The following is a 22,762-nucleotide window of genomic DNA, read 5'->3' as shown; positions in this document are numbered from 1 at the left end:
CATGGGAGTGGTTTCCTCCATACTATTCTTGTGGTAGTGAATAAGTCTCACAAGATCTGATGGTTTCATAAGGGGTTTCCCCTTTCGCTTAGCTCTCTCATTCTCTCTTGCCTGCCGCCATGTAACATGTGGCTTTTGTCTTCTGCCATGATTGTGAGGCCTCCCCAGACATGTGGAACTGTGAGTCCATTAAACCTCTCTTCTTTATAAATTACCCAGTCTCGGATATGTCTTTATTAGCAGCGTGAGAAAGGACTAATAACATTCCTTTACTTTTTAAGATGTGGTGAAGACAGCGACGTTTGAGAAGGACCTTGAAGTATGCATGGAATTTCCTTACGGCAGAGAATAGGCATTCCAGGTGGTGAGATTAATATAAATAATGGCATAGAAATATATTTAGAAGCAAAAAATAGTAGAATAGTTGTTTTTTGGGACACAGGTCTGTGTACAGGAAAAATAGAGAAATCTCAAAATTTAGACACAGGCTACAGTTTCTAACTTGAGAATGAAAACACGCACAATTAGTACATCCTATACAATAAGTGACATCTCTTAGCAAACCTGGTTTTAGATTTCTTTTAAAATAATTTGATCTTGTCTTTCGTTCTGTTATTTTTATTTCTCTTTGTGTTTATTTATTTATTCTCTTGTGTGTTATTAAAGACATTTGTGGTGAGGTCTCAATCTTGGCTTGCTGAGAGTTCATCTGCTTCTGATGATTATCTTTATCCACCTAAAGTCACAATCTGTTCTTGGGAGAACATACTTATTTGCACAATAACCAATTGTGATGTGAAAAAGGGAGGATTATAACATTAGTTGGGGCATGAGTGCCTGGCATAGAAGGAGTCCGACAAGGCATGGATCCTGTTTCTGTACATGTGTCCTTAATAATAATGAAGTTTTAGAGGGTAGAGTATGCTAGAAGGGAGCACTATATTAGAAGGGAGCAGAGTTGTTTCTGAATAGCTCATTTTCTGAGGGAGTACATATGATGTCAGCAATTAATTCAGGCCCTAAATTCTGTTTTCCTATAAAAAATCCTATTTTAGTTGTGGTATCTTTGACGCATCTGCTGGCATAAGCAGGATATATGCCACAAATAAAAATTCAAAAATATCTCTTTCTTATAGAACTTGGAAACAGAAATTCTGAGATGGGAAGAAACCTACATATTATCCAGAAGGATCCCCAGGCCCTTTCTGATATGGAGAGCAGTGAAGTCCATGCTAAATCTAGGCACCTCTTGAGTGCAGGTCCTAGAGGAGCTTCCAAAGGGAAGACAACTCTGAAAGGAATCAGGTCAGGATTTATAACTGGGTAATTTCAAGCTGACGTTAAGAGATCTTTCAGTGGCAAGGCCATTTCTGGAAGAAATGTTAGACAATGCCAAAACCTGAATAAGAGTGAAAAACACATTCCCAACCCCAATAATGAGAGTGAGAACTTTAGTAGTAGGATACTGCTAACAGAGTGTAGAAGGTTGACTACCAGGCATCACAAATTGCATTCACAAATCATCATATTCTCTGGTAAACTTTCCCAATTTCACAATTGGGAAATTATTTTGGCAACTTTACCTAACAGAAGGACAAATGGATCCTAATTAGAACCTAGAGGTCTCTTTAAAAAATGAGATAGATTTCGAATGACAGATTATTTGAGCTCAGAGAGACTTGATTGCTTGTTGAGGCAAATGTCTTCATTTTATTGAGGAAATTGATGTCCAGCGATCAATTGATGCCCAGCCTCTGGAAAAATTTTGGTCTTGAGAGGACTTTATCCATGTTATTTTAATGCCCAGCACTCTCTTCATACATAATCCCAAGAGTGTCCTAAAACTTGCTGGGCCAGTCCCAAGGTAGGTGTAAGGAGGAATGGGTATGTTATATGACTGCTGTGGAAAATCTGACATGTCACTATAAACTACTGAGAGGAGCAAGTAGCCAAAAATCACAAAGAGAGTCCAAATAGTGGTGTGGCCAATTCAGTCTAGTTTTCTGGTCAGCTTCAAGATTTGGGGGAACCAAAATAGGAACTTGTTTGGAAATATAGGATGAAGAATCTCCTCAAAATCAGAGCAAGTATACTCTTCCAAGTCAATGCAGTAGGAATGAGGGGAAGGGGCCCAGATGCCCAGGAAATGAGGCTGCCAGAAAGAAAAGTTAGGGAAACAGGTCCCGGGCCAGCCAGCTGCTATGAAAGGCAGGTGGTGATTGTGGTGACTGGTGGTGATGGCAGGAGAACTTTTGAGAAAACGTAAATACCTGAGAAGTTCAGGAAGAAGGGGGCAGAGCCATTTGGGAGTTGGAAGATTATCTGAGGTTATCAGAAGCTTCCTCTGATAATGCTGACAAAGCATTGAAAGCCGCAGCCCTCAGCTCATGCTCCCCGCTGAGACGTGAACTTGAATATGAACTCCCTGGTGGTAAATAAGATATGAACTTGCTGATGGGAGGTGAACCCAGTGATTTCTTACTGATTCCAGGGGAGGAAAAAAATCAGAAATCAGATCACTACATCTCAGAATTTATTTTATAGAGTAACCTAAACAATGTTCATAAATGACTTCTGTTCAGTGGAGGAACACACAATGAGGAAGATTTTTTTCTCTGTTAAATAATGGCACTTTAAAAATTTGCCTCTTAATCTCCATCCTAATAACAGACAGGAAAAAATTATCTTCAGGCATCTATCTATCAAAAAATTTATCAGAGAATATGATGATTGACAGAGCCTCAGCAGAAGATGTTAGAGACAAAGAACCAGAGTTCTGGAACCTTGGCTTAGGAAGATGCTATCTACTTAAATTCTAACCTCTACACAATAGAAGAGAGACTGAGAATTCTAACAGTTGGCGTTATTGGCAACAAAGGGAGGCAGTAGCGTATGAAATGCAACGAGCAAGGAATATAGATAAAAATGAGGGGTAGAAGGTGGTCAATAGGCAGCAGGCACCAAGGAGGTAAAGGGAGACCTGACCTGGCTGAGGCGGCTGCCTCTGCTTCATGCTAAGAGATCACTGAATACTTTATGAAGGCTAATTTTAAGATAAAACATAACTACACTCTGTTGTTTCTCTGAAGTATTTGTTAGTATGATGAAACACACGTACACAGATGATAGTTGATGGATTAATAAATAATAGCTTATTTCTTACAGGCGGTCATTTTTTTTTTTTTTTTGAGACGGAGTTTCGCTCTTGTTGCCCAAGCTGGAGTGCAATGGCGCGATCTCGGCTCACCGCAACCTCCGCCTCCTGGGTTCAAGTGATTCTCCTGCCTCAGCCTCCCGAGTAGCTGGGATTACAGGCATGTGCCACCACACCCAGCTAATTTTGTATTTTTAGTAGAGACGGGGTTTCTCCATGTTGGTCAGGGTGGTCTGGAACTCCCAACCTCAGGTGATCCTCCCGCCTCGGCCTCCCAAACTCCTGGGATTACAGGCGTGAGCCACCACGCCCGGCACACAGGGTCATTTTTAAATCCCTTTAGTGAATACTTTCGATTGTCTACATGCAACCCTGCGTTATAAGAACCCCCCGGGCAAAGGCCTGTTAGGAACATCTTTGGAAACAGGTGGGTCTGACTTGTCCTCGTCATCCAGATGCACCTTCCCACTGTGGGCTGACTGAGTAAGCTGCCCTCTTACTGAAGATGAGCTTGAAAAAGATCAAGGACATGAAAAAAAAAAAAACCAAAAAAAAAAAAACCCAAAAAAAAACCTTGCAATTACACTCTTCTACCACTAGATGCTATACACGTATAAGCAAGATAAAAGTCCTCCGCCATTTCTTTTCCTCATCAGTGACCTCAGTGATGAATGGGTAAGTTAACATATCCAGAATTCAATTACAAATGTTACTAGGAAAGATAAGCAAATGTGAAAATGGAGAACTGTCAGTACTGATTAAGATAATAACTCTAATAACAAATTTATTGAACACGTATTGTTTAAGACAGGGGTCATTAAACTACTGCCGGTGGGACAAATCCAGCTCACCACCTGTTTTTGTAAATAAAGTTTTATTGGAACACAGCCACACTCATTTGTCTGTGGCTGATTTTGCTCTACAGTGACAGAGGTGAGTAGTTAAGACACAGACTGTATAAAGTGCAAAACTGAAATTATTTTTATCTGGTCCTTTATAAAAAAAAGTTTTCCGATGCCTGGTCTAGGCATATAGGCCATACTAACTCAATTAATTCTCACAACTTTATGGCTATGGGTATGTATTATTATTATTTGTTTTACAGATAAAGAAATTGATTAAGAACGCATGATACATTCTGGCACATACATTAAATGACTATTGTAGACATGTATGACAAGTGCTGTAACTATTGATATAGGACATGTTTGATACTCTTGGGCTTGTGTAACCAAGATGAATGAAAGCTGGCTTCCAAGTAGGTTGTAGGGGACCCAGAAAAATGAAATTAAAATTATTCAAGGCCAGGCTGGCTTTCTGTATAATCCACAGGTAGAAATGTGGCTGGGATGGAGCAGCTGCCTGTAAACCCTTCCACCTAAAGTGACACATTCAGAATAAAATATCAGCAATTATTCTGACACACGAATTCATAAAACTGAGGATGGAAACTTTTTAAATTGTGATTGAAACATCAGCAGTCAGGTGGAGGACACAGAGAAGGCAGTCAAAGGAAGGCTTCTTTTCAGTGTCTTGGTTTTCCCCAATTGAAGGGGGCTTTTGCTCCTCCAATGTTAGAGCCTGGGTATACCTGGACCCTTAGAATATCTCCTGGGAAGGCAGAAGTTCAGTGTGGGATTGGGGAGTGGTAGTATTATGATTTAGACTACTTAAGGATATCTTTAGGGATGTCCTCATCATTTTAAGGGATATCTTTCCCCATAGCTTATAATGAGCAGTGTCATACTAGGATTGTCCTTGTCAACCGCTCATTCCACACTTGTGATTGCTGGTCTTTTTTTTTCTTCTTCTTTTTTTTACCGAAGGGTTTGGGTAACTAATTGCCTCGGAGTCATACATTGTGAGGAGGAGAGGGGAGAATCAGAAACAGGGTCTAGTCAGCCAGCTTAATCCTTTATCCCATATAATGAGATGGAGCCATATTGCCTAGGCCTTCCAAGAGTTTTCCTCATAGACACTTTTCCTGGATCCTATTCCCTCTTTCTTTCTCTCAGGGTGACTCTCCTGCTAAATTCTTCCGCGTTTTGATGCCCCCTTTCCCTGGGACATTCCGCCATCCATACACAGTAAAGCAGATCTGGTAGATTGTACCTTGCACTCAGTCCTCATTGACTCTACAATAGAGGAGGTGCCAGTGTTTGATGTCTCCCTGAGGTGAGGCAGGTAGCATAGGTAGGGGTCAGGGTGAGCAGGCAGGAAAAAGAAACTCTGGGGCCTTGAAGAGTGGGTGGGTGGGTATTCCTTTCCAGGGGCTCCGGTTCCTTTTTTTTTTTTTTTTTTTTTTGAGTCTGAGTCTCACTCTGTCGCCCAGGCTGGAGTGCAGTGGCTCACTGCAACCTCCGCCTCCCGGGTTCAAGCGATTCTCCTGCCTCAGCCTCCTGAGTAGCTGGGATTACAGGAGTGCACCACCACGCCCAGCTAATTTTGTATGTTTAGTAGAGATGGAGTTTCACCATGTTAGCCAGGCTGATCTCGAACTCCTGACCTCTGGTGATCCGCCTGCCTCGACCTCCCAAAGTGTTGGAATTATAGGCGTGAGCCACCGTGCCCGGCCTCCAGTTCCTTCTTAAAGAATGTGAAATAAACCAAGCTTCCTGTAATCATATATATTTTCTTTTTCTAAAAATCATCCTATCTGGTGTTACATGAAAAATGTATATTCTTCCTAATAACATAGCTTGAAACTTTTTCTTGGCCAGGGGGACTGGAGGAGGGGTAGTTAAAATAATAATTCCAGCCCCTTCATACCAATGGAGCGTTTGTCCTGAGTTTCATTAGAGAATGAACGTCCTGATATCAGGTGAACACATTCACAGCAGTGATATTTTAGGAAAACGTATCTGGAACTAAGTATAGGATGAATTAGAGAGGAAAGATATAAAATAGAGAAAAAAATAGAGGTGAGTGCAAAGGTATTGCATATTTTTTTCTTTCACTAAACCCCCCATGTGAAATGATCAAATTTTAAATCTCATTGCTATTACCACAGCTGTAGTTGGAAATAGCTGACCATGAATCAATCATTGCAACATAATTGTAACCAGAAATAGGAAATGTTTCATAAAAAGTCTATTTGTATCACTTCTGACTACGTGGCTATGTATTGCTGTGCCCAGTTTGGAATGTTCTACAAATGTGGCATAATGAAAAAAAAATCATCAGAAAAGTAGATTCTGTGTTTGCCTCATTCATAATCTTTTTCTGATTGAGAAGTAGCTTATTTAATAAATATTATTTCTTTTTCTTCTTGCCATCTTCACATCTGTATCTGAGGTGATTCCCTTTACTACTGCCCCTGCTGCCCTTCCTTTTCTCCTTCTCCCTCCACTTTCTGCCCCTCCCCCTCTCTCACTCCTCCTCCTCCTCCTTTCTATACCTTCCCTTCCCCCTCCTCTCTCCTCCTCCTGCTGCTTCTTCTATTAAATGAGAGCCAGCTAATAAGAAACAGCCAAGTTGGAGTTATCAAAGCAGGTTTTCTTCAATTCTTCTTTCTTTATTCCGCCCCTGGTACTTGGTAGATATGTTTAACCAGAAGGGCTTGCTCTCAAAATCTCTGTGTTATTGGGTGGAGAAATGAGGGCTGAAGTCCATCTCTGGTTACGTCAAGTGGTGTCAAATTTGGCCTGCTCTTCTCACTTCCTGTTGACTCCAAGAGAAAGGCTGCAGTTGGCGTCTCACAGTAAAAAACATGAAGCTCTGAGACCAGTCTGAATTACTAATCACTACATGTCCTGTTCAATCTAACCACTTTCCAAGCGATTAAATAAACCAGCCAGGTCGGTGACTCAGCTTCCGAGGGGAGAGCCAGCACTCCCGGCTGATCCACACATCCCTGGTTTCAATTCCCAAGGTTTGATCCAGGGCTGTTGAGGCAGGATGATTTCCCCCTTGGAACTTGTCCCTCCTTGGACAGAAAGATGGACATGGATGATGAAGTGTATAGTCTAGTGGAGAAGGGCCACCTCACCATGAGTCTTTTGAGGGAAAGGATTGCAAAAATGTCATCTTTCATCAGTTAGTGTCACTCTTTGGAACCAGTCACAAGTAGCTGGGTGTGGTGGAGTGAAGCTGTCTGAAGTTTGAAAGGAGAAAATATATTGAGTAGGAAACATTAACTTTTTCCTTTTTTGGCTTAACTGTCAGTAGATACAGTATTCCCTTGTTTATTTCAGTAACTACAGAAGGTTCTTGAAGGAGATGTCACAATTTTAGAGTAGTCTCTTTGCCCGTCTTTCTAAGTGACTGGCTGAACTTTGCTGCTTTCCCTAAGCTCAATGTCCAGTTACCATGAACAAGGCAGCATGTAGTCAGTGGTGCTGAGTGTCGGGGCCACATGGGAATGTAATTCCAGGAACTCCCAGTTTCATATGCAAATTAGATTAAGCTGCACTGCAGCCAGGGCTCCCAGGGCAAATAATTCCCATTACCACCTCTTTTCTTACATTATCTCTTGTGGGAATAAAGAAATCACTTTCAATTTATTTCAGCTACTGCCTTGTTTTTAAAAAGTACATTCTGGGCCGGGCGCAGTGGCTCATGCCTGTAATCTCAGCACTTTGGGAGGCAGAGGTGGGTGGATCACCTGAGGTCAGGAGTTTGAGACCAGCATGGCCAACATGATAAAAACCCGTCTCTAGTAAAAATACAAAAAATTAACTGGGCGTGGTGGCATGCACCTGGAATCCCAGCTACTCGGGAGGCTGAGGCAGGAGAATCGCTTGAACCCAGGAGGCAGAGGTTGCAGTGAGCCGAGATTGTGCCATTGTGCTCCAGCCTGGGCAACAAGAATGAAACTCTGTCTCAAAAAAAAAAAAAAAAAAAAAAAAAAGGAAAGGGAAAAAGTACATTATATGCCTCAGTTTGTCTACTTGGCTTAAGAAAACTCCGTACCAAGTAACCTTTTAAATTCTTAAAAAGAGAGATTTTGAGATCCTTAAGAAGAACATACTGTATGGAATTCAAAGTCCTATGCTCTCAGAAAAAAGTAGAGTCTTTTGAATGGCTGATGCCACCACATCCTTCAGGCGATTTTCATACTTGTCATGAAACTTTTAGTCATTTCTTGTATTCCCTTTGTTTTGATTAGCTAATACATGATAACTTGACAACACTGAAATGTGGAAGCTTGAGGAAGTGGAGTGACAGGGAGGGAAGAAACCCTTCAGCCAGCAATTCTTTCTTTTTATTTTATTTTTAAAAGCATGAATATTTCTTTAGCATGGGGACTGAAGGTGAACTTGAAGAACTTGTATCTCTGAACATTGCCATTGCAGTGTTATCTGAAAAGAATGTGTGAGCTCCTGCACACCAGATAGCAAACGTGCAAATCACTCCTTTCCCAGGACGCTTGAGTGCTGCTGCTTCATCCACGCAGATGTGCTGTGGGCCTTGCAGATAGCATCTGTTTGTTCTATTTATGGGGGAAAAAGGCATGTATTTGTGAGCTCAGCATGAGCACAACTTTCCTTTTGGATCTTTTATTTCAGTATTTTTTTTTGTGTAAATTTTGCATTTGGAACCAAAAATTTTTAGAACAGTTATTCTAGATGCCATCTAATTCCCTCTCCTGTTCATTCCTTACCCACTCCCCTGCCTCCAAATTTCAGAGTTAAAATGAAGCGTGGAGAGACGAAGTGACTCGCACAAGAATATATATTTTTCATTCTTGTTTTCATTCATCACTTATTGATCTGTTTAGCTATTAACTATTTATTGATTGAGGACCTACTATGTTCCAGGCCCTGAGCAAAAAGCACCACTGTTCCTGCCCTCATGTGTTGTATAGTTTACAAGGGGAAATACACATTAATAAAAAGAATTACACAAATATGCAACTGCATCTGTGGCAATTACTACATGTTGCTCTAAGAGCTTAACATAGGCACATTTGAGCTGGTCAGAGAGGTCACAGAAAATTTCCTTGAGGAAATGATGCTTAAGTGGTGATCTGAAGAATGAATAAGAACTCACAAGGCATAAGAGTGAAGTGAGCAGGAAAGAGCTAAGACTGAGAGGTGAGTCAGAGCTACACACCGTAGCAACTTGTAGCTCATTCTGAAGCTTTGTTTTAGAGGCGAAGGGAAATGCATGTAATGAACAATGGGAGGAGGGCAAGGGTGGATGAGGAAGACATTGAAGGCTGTAATAGCGGTCCAGGCAACAGATGACGAAACCTTGGTCTAAGGTAGTAGTGATGAAAGAGCTAGAAAGGAGTGGATATATTCAAGAGATATTTAGAATGTAAAAGTAATCCCAGCACTTTGGGAGGCTGAGGCCAGTGGATCACGAGGTCAGGAGATCAAGACCATCCTGGTCAACATGGTGAAACCCCGTCTCTACTAAAATTACAAAAAAAAAAAAAAAAAAAAATTAACTGGGCATGTTGGTGCGTGCCTGTATTCCCAGCTACTCAGGAGGCTGAGGCAGGAGAATCGCTTGAACCCGGAAGGCAGAGGTTGCAGTGAGCCGAGATCGCGCCACTGCACTCCAGCCTGGCAACAGAGTGAGACTCTGTCTCAAATAATAATAATAATAAAAAGTCACAGGATATGGGGAATAGAAGACTAAATGGGGCCAAGGGTGACCCCTAGGTTTCTGGGCAGGGAATAAAGATGAATAGTGGTGCCTAGAAGGTGAGGGGAAGGGGAAGATGATAAACTTATTTAGGAAGTGTTGAAGTGAGATGGTAGGTTATAGGTTGAATAGATTGGTCTGGCCCTCAAAGGCAAGGTCTGGGCTGAAGATAACATACTTGTGAATGAGTTGCATATAGTTTCGACAGCTGATGTGATTTATTCATCTTCAGTGCCTAGTATCACATCTCTGTGTGTAGAATAATTCAAGTAGTCTTGGACAACAGGCTAAGTGAATTGTCAAACAACTTATTCTATATGGCAAGTACTTGAGGGAAATACGCGAGGTGGATTCAAGTCCTTTGCAGATGAATTAAATTGTGTGATTTGAAGACACCTCTGTGCCCAAATAGTTTTCTTTTTACCCTTGACCTGCAGGAGGGCCTGAATTTGCTGGAAGTTATGTTATTCTTTAACTAGTTCTCATTTTATTTGGCCTAGAATGATAAAATTTGAATGTTTGAAGGGAATGTAAAAGTTGTCTACTCCAAACTTCTCATTCAAAATCTGAGCCTGCTTCACACAATTTCCAGACTTATAACCTCAACTTGAACATGTCTGTGATTGGGAATCCAATATTTGGCAAGGAAGTGCAGACTTTTCGTTCTGTTCCCCAAATTCTTCTTTATTTTGGATTTTTACGCCTGGGATAACACGGAATAGTTCTCCTTTCTCTTCCACATAGTAGACCGTCAACTAGTGTTACCCCATAAATCAATCACTACTCTCAGCTAAGCTGAAACAGGGGTGAGTGAATTACATTCAACAGTCATTGAAGTCTTTGAAGCCCTTGCAAATACATCATCTTACTTAGATGTCACAACACACTTTGAAGTGAGTATTATTATTCCATAAAGAGATGAGGAAAACTTAATCTCTGAGTTAAATGACTTAATGAATGACAGGTCACACGAGTAAGGAAGACAGCCAGGATTTCAATCCAGTTATTCTGACTCCCAGCCCAGAGTCCTACTCAAGATGCCTTGAAAATCTGGGTTAGGGCTCGGTACTGACTTCAAAGGTAACACATTAGTAGGGACCAGTGGAAATCAGCAGAAGGCATGGGGTGGGGGGCTCACCCTGCAGCTCCCCATGGGCTGAATGATGCCTGCCACCTGGACTTGCTCAGCAAATGTTTATTAAAAAATAATTACAGATGTTCAGACTATTTTTGATTTTGAACAGCTGGAGGCTGGGCATAAACTCTTCAGTCCTCCATTTTCTCCACTGCGTCCTTTGGCTGTATGCATTTGTCTACGGGCACAGCCCTGGAAAGCACTTGTGCTTATAACCTTGTATCCCTCTAGAAATGGCATAGAACTCTAACCTTCAATTTTTTTTCCAGATTTCACACCCTATTAGTTCAAAAAAACTTGAGTACATATCCCAAATATATTTATATGTGTATGCATGGGTTAAATACAAATATTAATGTAATCAAATATTATCTTCATTTAAAAATAAATACATCAAATATAAGTTTAAAGGAATATAAAAAACATAAATCAACAACTTACTATTTTCTTCTTCTTATCCCAACAAAATTATCTTCATGAGCTTCCACTGGAGGGACCACTGAGATGGAATGGGGGAACAGGGGCAGGAGAGGAGCCTGGTGTGACAGGCCATGGCTAGTTGGAGGACTACACCCAGAGACCATAAGGAAACAGAGTTGATGTGCTAACGACAAGCTTTCCTCTCTGGATTGCCCAGCATCAGCCCTGTTCAGAGGAATGCACAATGCTAAGATCTCTCTCGAAGCTCAGAGAGTGAAGGGCTCATTGCTTTGGTCTGTGTTGTTTGTCCTTGGTTTTAATTGCCACTTGTGCCCTGAGCTATGTGGTAATAGCACTAATAGCTAACATTTGTTGACTGCTTACTATGTGCTACTGTGCTGAGAGATTTACCGACATTACCTCATTGTCTTTATTACAACCCTGCGAAGTACTGTTATCCTCGCTTTACGAAAGGGTAGGCCGGGGGCGAGATGCCTCATGCCTGTAATCCCAGCACTTTGGGAGCCCATCGCGGGCAGATCACCTGAGATCAGGAGTTCGAGACCAGCCTGGCCAACATATAGTGAAACCTCATCTCTACTAAAAATATACAAAAAATTAGCAGGGCGTATTGTTGCACGCCTGTAGTCTCAGCTGCTTGGGAAGCTGAGGCAGGACAATCGCTTGAATCCAGGAGGCGGAGGTTGCAGTGAGCCAAGATTGCGCCACTGCACTCCAGCCTGGGCAATAGAGTGAGATGAGATTCTATCTCTCTCTCAAAAAAAAAAAAAAAAAAAAAAAAAGGAAAACGAGTTGTAGAAAGCTGTGATTTACCTATGACTGTAGGGCTAGTTAGTGACAGAGCTGGGATTTGAACCCAAGTCTATTCTCTACCAAATCACTCATTCTTAACTGCTGTGCTATACCGACAATAGGATTAGTGGTTAGATTCCTGGTGGTGATCTGGATGGATTCCATCAATAGATGTAACAGTGATGGGAAGAATCACTAGCCCCACAGACCAAAAGGTTAGGCTTATATCAGGTGTGGATAAATGAGAGGAAACAGCCAGGTTTATAGAAATACAGATATGCCAGTGCAGTTAAAAATAAATCTTTTCAACCAAGTCTGAGTTCTTCTTTATTTCTAGCTCACTGGGCTCTTGTCATAATCCATAGCTCTAGGTAGCAAACATCCTAAATACTTTTTTGAATAAGACTGTCGGAGGCTGTAGTTGTTGTCTAGGGCATGTGAGTTCTATTTCAGTCTGTAAATAGATCAACTTTACATTTAAGAGTTTGGAAAATGAGAGAGAGAGAGAGAGAGAGAGATCCAGGAATTCAGGAGTTTTCATAATCTGATAGAGTGATTCAAACCATTGGAGTCAGACAGATCTGGGTTTGAATTCTGATTTTGCTATGTATTCACTGTAAGAAATTTAGTGAGTTATCTAAGCTTTTCAAGCCATAATTCCTTCATGTTTAAAGTGAAAATAATGATACCTGCTACAAAGTGGTGTTAAGATATAATGATATGCTATATGTAGAGTGCTTTGCATAGCACTTGGCACATAGTAAATGCTCAAAGATTGATACCAATCATTGTTTTCTTTGACCCTCCCTTCTCTAAGAAGAGGCACCGATTATCTGTGGCATAAGCCCATGTCCTCTGTTGTGTGGGTTACCTCCTATACGTCCTGTTTGAAAATGAGAATGAACTTTCTTCTGGATATCCTCAATATCTTGCTACCACAGAAAAAGAAATCTCTTTCCACAAAAGAGAAGCAAGAACTGGAGACACTGAAAGTTTATGGGCTGGAGAAGGCAGCTCTGAGAAGAAGAAAAGAATTCTGATGATCAGTGGCACCCTTCTGAGGGGGCCCAGATGCAGGCCAGATGCTGAGAATCTGTAGAAACTCAGGCTCAATAAATGTCATGCCATGACTTTCATCCATGTGGGCATGAAGAATAGCGACTGATCTCACTGAGATTATTAAGAGTGACTCAGGGTTCTGGAAACAGAGTTGTAGGAGGCTGACACTCAAGGGGTGGTCTTGACAATCCTCCCAGTTGAGCCAAAGAGTTTCTGTAGATGACAGCTCTGCTCTAGTGATGGATATCTACTTCACATGCCCTGCCCCACCCTAGAAGGGAGCTAGCGAAAAACACTGGAGATACTTCAATGGAAAGTGATTTGAGATTTCTGCCAATGCAGAGATCTAGCAATGTAATTTTATTGTTAGTAAAGTTGATTTCTATGGGATCATCACAATGGTGATTACTCCTGTCACTTTCTGTTAGGCTCAGCCTGTGTGAACTCTCTTCTAGCTGGAACTTCACTGTAATGCATCCACCTTCCACTCCACATTTTGATAAGCATGTTTTGTTCTAAGTTTTTAAGGATGATGGAAGTTTCTCTTGTTATGATTGGCATGAGTAGAGGCGCATTAGAATAACTCTTAAAATAAGAGGTAAAGGCAAGAGCTGAACTCTGGACAGAGAATGGACAACATTGATTGTTGACTCTTCTCTGCCTTCTGTTTCACCCCTTCTCTTCTCCATTTAGTTCTTTCCACTGTGGTCAGAGTGATAGTTCAGACTTCATACCCATTACGTTAATTTCCTGTTGCTGCTGTAACAAGACCACAAACTCAGTAGCTTAAGACAACACACATTTCTCCTCTCAGTTCTGTAAGTCAGAAGTCTGAGAGGGGTCTCAATGGGCTAAAATCAAAGTGATTCAGGGCAGAGTTCCTTTCTAAAGGCTCTAGAAGAGAATCTGTCTCCTTGGCCTTTCCAGCTTCCAGAGGCTGTTCACATTCTTGGCTTGTTGTAATCTCCTCCTTCATCTTCAGATCACAATGTAGCATCTTTCTGACCATTCTTCCACAGTCACATCCCTTTCTGACCACAGCTGGGAAAGGATCTCTGTTTTTAAGAACCCACATGATTAGAATGAGCCCATCCAGATAATCTAAGATAATCTCCATACCTCAAGATCCGTAATTTAACCACATTTGCAATGTGACTTTTGTCAGGCATGGTGACATATTCACAGGTTCCTGGGATTAGGATGTGGATCTCTTTGGGAGCCATTATTCTGCCCACCACACCTACTATCCTGCTCCAAGCCCACATCTCTTCCCTGGACAGCTGCTATTGCCTCCTAAAGGGTTTCTTTTTGTGCTCCTGATTGTGCCCTCTTGACCTTTTGTTATTACTCCTCTGATTCACTCTGATACAACCACTCTTGCCTCCTTGTTGTTATGGAACACACCAATTATACACCTGCCCCAGGGCCTTTGCACTTGCTGTCCTCTCTGCCTGCCTTGATTTTTACCCAGATGTCTTCATGACCGCCACCCTCAGGGCGGTTCAAATATCACCTCTACAGGGTATGGTTTCCTGAACAATTTACATAAACGAGTATCCTCTCCTCCTCACTTCCCTCAGTCTAGTCCTTTGTCTCATGTTCCTACCTGTTGACATAGGATAAAAGACATGTATATATGTATGTATGTATTGTCTCTTTTCCTTAAGTCTTTATTTCACTTTAATCATTTTGAAAGATAGGCTCATTGACTATAAAAATCTAGGTTGCCAGGTATTTTTTTTTTCAACATTGCATTATCTTCAGGATAGCATTGTTTCTCATCAGAAGTCTGCTATTATTCTTAGTTTTCTTCCTCTTCATGTAATTGATACTGTTATGATTTTCTCTTCATCATTGGTTTTCAGAGATTTAATTATCCTTTGCCTTGATGTGGCTTTCTTTGTGTTTCTTTTGTTTGGTGGTCATTCAGCTTCTTATGTATGTGGTTTTATGATATTTGTCAAATTTAGAAAAAAATTTATTGAAATATTAGTGCCTCCCATTTTTCTGGGACTCCAATTACACATATGTTAGTTCACTTGATACTGTTGCATAGTTCACTGAATCTCTGTTTGTGTCTTTCCACCTCCAGTATCTTTTCTCCTTATGTTTCATGTTGTATAGTTCTATTGCCTTTTCTTATATTCACTACTTCTGCATCTAATCTGTCAGTCATATCTAGGGACATGCTTTAAAATCTATCATATGTAGCAGTATTTTTTAAATCTCAGATGTTGTTCTTGTAATTTCTATAAGTTTAGTTGGTATCTTTTTACTTCATCCTAATTATACTTAGAACTTTCTCTACTTTCTTAAACATATAAAGTATATTTCTTGTAGCTAGTTAGTGTCCTTATCTACTAATTCTATTTTCTGTGTCATTCTGGGTCTGTTTCTGTTGATTGGCATTTCTCCGTGTGGGCCATATTTTCCTGTCTCTTTGCATGCCTGGTAATTTTTGATTTGATGTAGATATTGTGTATTTCATATTGTTGATTGCTAAGTTTTTTATTCTTTTAAATAATTTTGGCTCCCTCCCCTCCCCTTTCTTAGGATTCCTTTATTCATTGATAGTTTTGTTAAGGGAAATCTAGAGCATCTTTCAGCCTAGGGTTAATTTGGCCATACTCCTGGGGCAATATTCTTCTGAGGACACTGTTTAATGTCCTGCATGTTAGGAGTTCCTCTATTCCGGCTGGTGAGGACAACAACTCTTCATCATCCTATGTTTTCCCTGGAGATCGTTCTGCTAGCTCTTTTCCAGTGGTTCTTTCTTTGGCCTTGGCAGTTTTCTCACATGCGTGTGATAATCAATAGTTAGCAAAAAGCTTCAGGGGACCCGTCTGCAAATATCCAGAACTTTATCACGTTGAAGCTTCCTCCTCTGCCCCAGAGTTTTTTCCACCTTGGGCTTTCTCAACTCGGGGACATGGGTGAGTTTTGCTTGGGTTCCTCCTCCCAGTGCTGTGGCCTGAAAATGCTCTCCAAGTATTAAGCTCGGTCAGTTATAGGGCTTAACTTATTTCCCTTCTCTCAAGATTACTATTCTACATTGCCCATTGTCCAATTTTTGAAAACTGTAGTTCCATAGTATGTTGTCCAGCTTTTTAGTTGTTGAAGGTGAGAAGTTAAATCTGTCCCCTGTTACTCCTTTTTGCGTGGAAGCAGAACTTCTCAGCTTCCTGGCTCTGTGCTCTGCTTCTGACGCTGCCTCTGGCACTTCCAAGATCTACCGGTCTTCCCAATCTTTCTCTGGGTATTTGAATTTAAATTTTCTGCCTAGATTCTGACTTCCTTCACTTTTCTGACTCTTTATCTCTGATCAGCTCAGCTGAGGGGTCCAAGCACATGTTCTGCCTTCTGGATTTTCACTTAGCCTCAGCAAGCACTGGTTCCTTTGCTGGGGGTGGAAGTCAGACAATTACCTATTTAAAAATCTGTAATAATTTGATAGGTGAAAATAAAAATTTGTTTTGATTTTGATTTTATGGTTATTTGTGAGGCTGTTTATATTTCTTCTTTCATGTGTAGACACGATCCACTTTCAATTTTTCTATTTGCTCTGTCCCAGAGGTGCCACACTGGAAACTTTAGTTCCTACTGTAGTTTGGATAGATTTATGGGACAATTGATTATGCCAAAATCCCAGTGCTCTCTCTTCATCAAATGGGGATCTCCATATAGTTGAAGGACTTTTCTGCCCTGAAGTCTTCTTAGAGAGTTTTTTGCTTTAGTGTGAAATATTTAATGCTAGAAAGAAGACATTAATTATTGATTTTTCTTCCCATCATTTTACCACTTAAGATAAAATATCAGGAACAATGCCTAATCACTGAACTTGATTTCTTTTAATTAATTTTGGTTCTGAAAGTATGTTGGCAACTATGTCTAAATCAAGGAGAGATGAAAATATATGAAGTAATGCATTTCACAAATTAAAAAAACTGATAAATGAAGGATATGTTTTTAATGTCTTTGAGGAAGAACTGATGGATGAACCAAGGACAACTGAGAACTTTGCTAACTGTGGTTTTACAATTAAAGCACTGGCCTACATTTTGTCTTAGAGGTTTTAGTGGATTTATTGGTGTAGAGCAAATCAATGGATCACCATTGCTCAGAGCTGCTCTTCATTGTACTATTCACAAACATTACCATCAATATTATGACTGTTTTTAATTTACTATCATATTAGGGTCGATCACTAACTTCTTTTTTTGTTATATGATGATTTGAACTCCTGGAAGATTCTGATCATGTCTGCAACACACAATTTAACAATCTTTTCAGTAAGTCCAGGAGATAATATTTTCCTCTTCTAATGTCTCTATAAAATGAAATTATTCGCTGAGATAACAATGGGGTAATGTAATCTTCTAGCTTGGATGCTGGCTTCATATCAGTGTCCAGATTTGGTAACTTGCAATCTCCTCCATCTGCATAACTGAGCACAGTTCCCTAGCAGTGCCTAGTTTTTGTTGATATTTTACATGTTGGGTTTTCTTGGAGGGAGGGGAAGAGGGCAAGGTGTCAATACATAATATACCTTTTTTTTGCCCTTCCAATTAGAGGGTTGGATCCAGTAGTAAGACAGAGATCAATGGATTGTGTCAGCTCTATTACTGATAAAGTAATGGAGCATGTGACGTTCATTTATTGGCCATACGAATTTGCTGATATTTCAACTCTGAATAGACACACTTTACATCCACTGCTCCTTCAGTCTCTTACGTACCAGGAATAATGCAGGTCTTCTCCAGATGGTAGCCCCTTATATTCAGTCAGGGGGGCAGTTAGGAAGAGAGGAAACAAAAAAGGGCTGAGAAAAGCATGCTCTGTTTCTTCTCCCAAAGTCAACAACCACATCAGCCACTCTCCCTATGACATAGGGAGAGAGAACAGGGGAGAGTCCAGCTGAATCTTAGCATATGGTTACTTCAGCAGTGGGCATTGTGTTTCCTCTAACAGTGAGCATGGTAATCTTTTGAGAATCAGTTTGTGAACCACAGCCATGCCACCTGAGAGTTTTGTCTGTCCTTTCCTTTAAAGGAAGCAGTGTAATTAATGTTTATTGGGTCATTAGAAGACCTGAGTCCTAGTACCAGTGCTGCTAATTATTAGTGGCTACTTAGCCCTCCTAGCCTTAGTTTCTTTATCTATGAAAAAGTGCTAATACTACCTGCCCATCTTATCTCACTGATGTGAAAATTCGGCAAGATAATATATATGAAAGTGCTTTATGAAAAATGTCAGTTGTTCTAAAAATGTTTCCAGTAGCTAGTCAATGCTAAATGACAAAAATCTGGAAAATTCTTGGAGAATATAATAATAATGTGAATAGTAACAGCTACCCTTTGTGTGTGCCTATTCATGTCAGGCCACTGTGCTGGGGGCTTTACATGTACTTTCTTCATATTCTCTTAACATATATTCTTTTTAAGTGCCTTTTCTATTTTCTCTATCAATTCTCTATAATAATGATAACCACTACAAGTTATTTTTATCCTCAGTTTACAACTTGTGAGTGCCGCTAAATTTCTCTTCAAGTGTAAGTTTTTCACTTCAATCCTTTGCAAAACGTTGCAAGAGTTTGTTGCTTTTGCTTCTTGGAAAGGGAAATCGTAAGAACCCTAGACCTTCAATACGAGAGAAAAGGAGGGCAGAATCTTAAAGACATTTCTTCATGAGGGCTTCCACTGAAAACAAAAGTGCACAGGCAAAGGGTAAAGTGTGTACAAAGTGGGCTCAGGAGAGAGAAGTTAGGTCTTGTGTGTCAGCGTATGCTCAGTAAGAGCAAGGAAACCCTTTTCGAGCAAGGAAACCCTTTTCGTGCCATCTGGCTGGTTTGCTGTTTCTTTTGCCCCCTCTCCTCAGGGCTTGCATGGGCCATGGTCCTGGGCCTTGCACACTGAAGGCAGAGGAGTGTGCAGCCTCCTGCCATCCCCACTGATGGACAGCTCTCTTGCTTCACTTCTCCTCTGCTCTGTTCTGCCCCTCACCCATGCCCTGGTCACTTCCCAGAACTTGGCTCCAGGTTACACTCCAAGGAAGGGCAGGATGATCTCTTCCTTCTTCTTCATTGTGCTTGGGGGAATTAAACACTGTAGCTTGCTCCATTCCAGCTTTGCCTCATTAAGAGGTCTCTATGGATTAATTCCTAAGAGATCGAATCTCCTTACTTTACTATGGCAAAGTGAAATTAGTGTAAAGTAACAAGGAACCAGATTAATGTGACCCCAGGAAATAATCCATAAAAAACTTATGAAGCCTTTAGCAGGCTATAAATTGGATTTCAGATGGGCAAGGGGAGGGGGAAGAATCATGTTAAAAACAATCGGTTTGTAATGAATAGGGCTAATATTTTAGCACTTCAAAATGGAAGAAAACAGCATGAATAACTCAGAGAACCCAATGGCAATATTTTCTAACATGTGTAAATAATTGAAACTGTGATTATAATCCTAACTGAATTTTTCTTGCTTTGTGTTTGCTGGGAAGTGTATTGTTCATTAAGCATCACAGAACTCTAAATCAAAGGAACAAAAGAAGGGGAAGGCAAAAGAAAGAGGTAGAAAAGAAAAATATTTTGTCTGGGGTGATCTGTTGTCTAGCTTGGTCTATAGTGAGAAGAGTCAGTGGTCTTGGTCCCTTTACTACAAAGCAGTTGGCTGTTGCAAAGATATATTCATTCACAGGCTGTGGCAGTTGTAGCAGAGCATGTAAAAGCAAATAAACAACTCATTAGGTCCATGTTGTGCTTTTCTGCAGCAAGGAAACTAACTTGCGAAAGAGGAAAAATGTTTTGGATGTTGATGGACACCTCCGCCCTCCTCTTTTTTTCTTTCGAACAGTGTCAGGAATAGAGAAGTGACAGGCACTCAATAGTTGTAGCCAGCTCTCCTGTGTCATCAAGTTAAGAAAGGATGAGAGGATGCCACATTAGTCTTGCTGTGTTGCACATCCTGAGACCTTTGGGTTTGTACACCTTATTTTATCTCATTGTCTTCCTGGAGCCTGTTCTTACAGCTTGGTTGTGTGCTGCCTTTGGAGCCAGAGGAAAGGATGTGGCAAACAGAAGGTTGGTGGGCTGGGTTGGCTATGAGGAAACCAGGCCCATTTTAAGGAAGATACAGACGGCCTAAGATCAGGGATACAGTATAGACGGTTGGAAGTCTAGAGGTCACCCAGGTTTAAAGGCAGAGTTCAAAGGATTTGCCATGTAGGCTCCTTGAAGTCTGGGTAAGCTATAAATAGTAGCTGTGGATGCCATCTGTGGATCCAACAGGAGTCTTGGTACGGGATGGGAGGTGGGTTTCTGGGGACTAAAGGGACTGAAAAGCTCAGGCCCATCTGCCCAGCCCTACCTGCCTGGGCAATCTTTTTGGGTTAAATGGGAGCTTGTATCTTTCCTAGATTACTATGTATGTTTAATACCATCCCAATTCTTGATGAAACTCAAGAAAGCATCTCTGAAATTATCTGGAACAATAAACAAGTGAAAATAGCTTTAGGTCATTGTGGAAAATAAGAGCAATGAGAGGTACTTATCCTGCAGGTTACTAAAACATATTATAAAACTACAATAAGTAAAGCAATGTGGTGTTTGGGCAGGTAGACAAAAATAGATCATAATGGAGTGTTCAAATCATCATAGAACATATGAAAATTTAATATGTGGTAGAGGAGATAACCCTAATGATATAAAGAGAATGACTTAATTAATATGTTACTGGGGGAAAACTGCTTTGACATTTAGAAAATAAGTTAATTGAGATTCTTAGCACTTATCATATAGCAAAGTTCCCAGAGAGTGTGGTGTGTGTGTTGAGGATTGAATTATGTCCTCGTCAACAGCCATACCACCCTGAATGTGCCCAGTCTTATCTGAATTATGTCCTCCAAAAAATATGACTTTGTTACATCAGCCCTAGGAAACTAACATTATGTATATTTACATAGATGTGTGCATGTAATTTTAATAGCTTTTAAAATCATTTGTGTGAATTTATTTTTTTAACTGAAAAATAAAAATTTTATGTATATATAGTGTACAACATGTTTGATGTACACATTTTGGGATGCCAAAATCAAATTAACTAATGTGTGCATTATCTCATTGAGTTTTTTTTGTGTGTGATGAGAACACATAAAATCTATTCTTTTGGCTGTTTTCAAGTACAGTTATCCCTCAGTATCCGTGAGAGATTGGTTCCAGGACCCCCTGCAGATACCAAAATCTGCAAATGCTCAAGTCCTTTGTATAAAATGGTGTAGTATTTGCATACAACCTATGCACATCCTCCTACTTTATTATAAGTAATCATCTCAAGATTACTTATAATACCTAATACAATGTAAATGCCACGTAAATAGTTATCTTGTATTTTAAAAAATTGGTATTTTTTAATTGTTGCATTTTTTATTGTTTTCTTCTTACAAATATTTTTGATCCACAGTTGGTTGAATCTGCGGGTGCAGAACCTGTGGACACAGAAGGCCAATGTGTACAATACATCCTTATTAACTATATCACTGTGTCACATAATGGACATCTTGAGGTCCTGTATAACTGAAATGTTCATATCGTTAATTTTTATAGTTTTCAATTTGGACAGGGGTAGCTAATTAGATGAAGAAGCTTGAGTGGCAAGTTGCCTTAACAGGTAGTAAACATTTCATAAAGCTGCAGTGATTCAAACAAAAAAACTGATAGATCATTAGAGAACAGAATGGTAAGTTTAATATATACAAAACATAGGGGAGGTGAGTGGGATGTGGGCTGGCAACTTGGCTTTTCTCCATGGAGACCTCTGCATGGTCTGCTTAGGTTTCCTCAGAACATGCTTTTTGAGTTCTGGAGACAGTATCCTCAGAGAACAAGGTGAATGTGAGTGGCATTGTATGAGCTAGCCTCAGAAGTCATATAGTGTCACTTCTGACATACTCGATTGGTCAGCTAGTCACAAAGACCTGCCCACGTTCAAGGGGAGGGGACATAGACTTCCATCTTGCTGGAAAAATGGCAAATTTCTAGGAAAACACGTGCAATGGAAGATGTTGCTACTGTCATAGGAGAATAGCCTGCCATACTTGCGACTTGAGAAATCCTAACTCTCTCCATATGGAAATTGCATTGGCTCTAATTGGCCCTGCTCCCTTGCTTAGCTTGGTTTTTACGTTTGCATCTGTCTCTTTGCCCTCACCTTTGCTTCCTTATTATTATTTTGGGGCAAAATTTCTGGACATTGATGACAATTTTATTTTGTGAGGTCTTTTGGGAAAGTATTTGAACTCGCTCTCCATCAGGGTTAAAGCAACTGTGAAATTAGTCTCAAGCACAACAAATGTAAAACACAAAGAATACTGGATTTGTGGTAATTTTAGGTGATACAAATTTGAAGAATTGTAAAAGGAATTGTGAGCATGTCACATATCCACGCATGCAATTTTCTTGATGTCTGTAGTTGTGGAATGGTCACAAGAATCTTGAGCTCTCTCCACATTGTGTTGGGGGTTCAAGACAAATTCCACTTCACAAAACCTAAATCATAGCCACGTTAAGTTTGTGGACTGGAAATGCTGTATTG

The 22,762-nt window shown here is 40.4% G+C and overlaps 1 long non-coding RNA gene across 1 annotated transcript in view; it reads left to right on the top strand.

Annotated features, from left to right (window-relative positions):
• The first annotated feature begins 2,799 nt into the window (after nucleotides 1-2,799).
• LOC129047513 (uncharacterized) overlaps nucleotides 2,800-22,762 on the top strand; it is a 64,710-nt gene continuing 44,747 nt past the window's right edge. The window contains exons 1-3 of the long non-coding RNA XR_008509249.2: nucleotides 2,800-2,968; nucleotides 3,498-3,581; nucleotides 3,755-3,829. This is a non-coding gene — a long non-coding RNA (uncharacterized LOC129047513). The remainder of the gene's footprint in view (nucleotides 2,969-3,497; nucleotides 3,582-3,754; nucleotides 3,830-22,762) is intronic.

This window comes from Pongo abelii, chromosome 7, assembly GCF_028885655.2.
Source record: "Pongo abelii isolate AG06213 chromosome 7, NHGRI_mPonAbe1-v2.0_pri, whole genome shotgun sequence".
Classification (NCBI taxonomy): Eukaryota; Metazoa; Chordata; class Mammalia; order Primates; family Hominidae; genus Pongo; species Pongo abelii.
This window is presented reverse-complemented; position numbering and strand designations above follow the sequence as displayed.